The sequence below is a fragment of the Mandrillus leucophaeus genome, unplaced genomic scaffold (genome assembly GCF_000951045.1).
Source record: "Mandrillus leucophaeus isolate KB7577 unplaced genomic scaffold, Mleu.le_1.0 Scaffold1485, whole genome shotgun sequence".
Lineage (NCBI taxonomy): Eukaryota > Metazoa > Chordata > Mammalia > Primates > Cercopithecidae > Mandrillus > Mandrillus leucophaeus.
The window spans coordinates 45,967-49,321 of record NW_012101460.1 but is presented as its reverse complement, the minus strand read 5'-3'; positions in this window follow the sequence as shown (position 1 = coordinate 49,321).

Sequence of the window (3,355 nt, the reverse complement as noted above, 5' to 3'; positions counted from 1 at the left end):
TTTTTTTTTTTTTTTTTTTTTAAGACAGGGTCTCATTCTTTCACCCAGGCCAGAGTGCAGTGGTACCATCTTGGCTCACTGCAATCTCCACCTCACTGGTTCAAGTGATTCTCCTGCCTCAGCCTCCGCAAGTAGCTGGAATTACAGGCATGCGCCACCATGCGTAGCTACTTTTTGTACTTTTAGTAGAGACCGGGTTTTGTCATGTTGGCCAGGCTGGTCTTGAACTCCTGACCTCAAGTGATCCACCGGCCTCAGCCTCCCAAAGTGCTGGATTACAGGTGTGAACCACCACGCCCAGCCAAAATAACATTTTTTAAAACTAAATTAAATTTATGTAAAACTGACCAGGCATGGTGGCTCATGCCTGCAATCCCAGCACTTTGGGAGGCTGAGGCAGGTGGATCACCTGAGGTCAGGAGTTCGAGACTAGCCTGACCAACATGGAGAAACCCCATCTCTACTAAAAATACAAAATTATCCTGTCGTGGTGGTGCATGCCTGTAATACCAGCTACTTGGGAGGCTGAGGCAGGAAAATCACTTGAACCTGGGAGGCGGAGGTTGCGGTGAGCCGAGATCGCACCATCACACTCAAGCCTGGGCAACAAGAGCAAAACTCCGTCTCAAAAAAAAAAACAAAAAAAAATTAGTTTCTCAGTCACACTCCAAAGCTCAATATAGCACACAGGCTGGGGGTTACCCTATTGGACAGAACATCTTTAAACCTCCCAGGCCGAGGCGGAGCTTGCAGTGAGCCGAGATCGCGCCACTGCACTCCAGCCTGGGTGATACAGTGCGAGACTCCGTCTCAAAAAAAAAAAAAAAAAAAAAAAAAACCTCCCAGGCCTAGTACACTTGCCCTCCCCCAGTCTATTACAACAGGGAAATTGAGTTAGCTTGTAGTGTTCCCCCCAACACAGACACAGTCTATCTGAGAGAACGCCAAATGACCTTGCTTTCCTCCTACCCCAGCAAACAACATTCACCAAATAGTAGGCAGCTTCCTAGGGTTCTGTCTCCATTCTCCATTACCTTCCTACTCCAGAAAGGACCCTGAAGAACCCAGCCTATCCCATGCACCTGTTCTTTCTGCTGCAGCTCCTGCTGCTGCTGGGCCATCAGCCACCTCCTTCGGTCCAAAGCCATCTGCCGGCGCCGGGCCTCCCAGTGGTAGGCACTACCCATGATAGTGGGATGGTGTGAGGCCCCAGGTGGGGGTGGGGACAAGCAGAGCCCACTGCGCCCACCACCTCTGTCTCTTCCCACTCAGACCCCTCTGCCTGTAACTGGAACCACCTCACAATGTGGTTACTGCCAGGGCAACTGGGCAGGCCCCACCTGCTTTGTTGAGGAAGGGAGGCGTTTTTCCCAAGGCTCCCAGGGAACATCTGCAAAGTACCTTTCTCTCCTGGGTGCTGAGCAGATGGAAGACCTTCCCACCTTAGCTTTGAGTCTCAGTGGGCCCCATGGAAAATTCAGCAGTAAAGTCTTTTCTCTCTGGCTTCTTTCCCCCACTCTTCCTCAGGGGCTTCCAGCATCATCTGACTCTCCCTCTGCTCATCCCTCCCCACTTAGGTCTCCGGAATTACCTTTTTCTCCTTAATCTCTCCTCTCCCCATCTCCCCCATAAATGTCTGTGCTGAGTCAGAATGAAAGAAAATACAAAATCCTACTAAGCCTCACTGAGGTCTGAGACCCCAGAATGCAAAGGGATTTCTTAGAAGACACCCTAGCTCTGGAGATTTCTAATGCTGAACTCAAGCCTAGCGTCTACCTCTTAATTTTATTTTCATTTTTTTATTTTTATTTTTTGAGATGGAGTTTCACTCTTGTTGCTCAGACTGGAGTGCAATGGCGCAATTTCGACTCACTGCAACCTGTGCCTCCCAGGTTCAAGAGATTCTCCTGCCTCAGCCTCCCATGTAGCTAGGATTACAGGCATATACCACCACACCCAGATAATTTTTGTATTTTTAGTAGGGATGGGGTTTCTCCATGTTAGTCAGGCTGATCTCAAACTCCCAACCTCAGGTGATCCGCCCCACTCGGCCTCCCAAAGTGCTGGGATTACAGGTGTGAGCCACCGTGCCTGGCCTCAGACTGTGCATTTAAGATCATCCGAAGCGGCTGGGTGCAGTGGTTTCCGCCTCCCGGGTTTAAGCAAGCAAAAAGAAAGAGCCCAGGCAACCTAGTGAAACCCTGTTCGGGCTGGGGCGTATCTGCACCCCAGCTATTCCAGAGGCTGAGGCAGGAGGATGGATGGAGGCTGGGAGGTGGATGCTGCACTGAGCAGTGATTGCACCGCTACACTCCAGCCTAGGTGACAGAGCCAGACCCCATCCCAAAGGTGACAGAGCCAGACCCCATCCCAAATCAATAAACATAAAAATAAAGGAACCAGTTTGTAGAAAGCGGGAGAGGGTCCCATTGAACTTCCAGCCTTCAATCTACAGCTGTGGCTAGACAGGTTGGAGCAGCAGGCTGGAGCAGTGGCCATCCTGATCTATCATCGGGAGAAGGAAGAGCTGATCTCATGCCGGGAGGGCAGGTGGACTACGTGTGGACTCTGGTGATCTGTCTGGGTGCCAGGTGTTGCTCCCAGGGCCACCTGTAACTGTGAATGTGCAGGAACCCTGACTTGAGACGGGCGTGGCCACGGCGAGTCTCGGCCCCTCAGGGATGAGAGTTTGGTTCACGGTACCCAGGGAAACCACCAGCATCGGCAGAGGTGATAGCTGAGGAAGAGGGGGATTTGGAGGAGAGACACAGGATGAGTAGCAGGGGCAGCCCCGTGATCAACAACTGCTGCAAGAGGGGCTGTTTGTTCGATTCACTAGTCTTCTGCGGCTCTATGCAGTACTGAAGAGCAGAAGACAGAAGACACGAAAACCACAAAAATTAGCCGGGCGTGGTGCTGTGCGTCCATAATCCCAGCTACTCGGGAGGCTGAGACAGGAGAATCGCTTGAACCCGGGAGGCGGAAGTTTCAGTAAGCTGAAATCACACCATTGCAGTCCAACCTGAGCATTCGAGCGAGACTCTTATCTCAGAAAATAAAGACAGAATTGAAGAGCCCGGCGCGGTGGCTTACATCTGTGATCCCAGCGCTTTGGAAGGCCCAGGCGGGCGGATTGCCTGAGGTCAGGAGTTCGAGACCAGCCTGGCCCACATGGCGAAACCCCCCCTAAAAATACAAAAATTAACCAGGCGTGGTGGCGTATGCCTGTAATCCCAACTACCCAAGGAGGCTGAGGCAGGAGAATTGCTGGAACCCGGGAGGTAGAGGCTGCAGTGAGCCGAGATCGCACCACTGCACTCCAGCCTGAGTGACAGAGCAAGACTTTGTCTCCAAA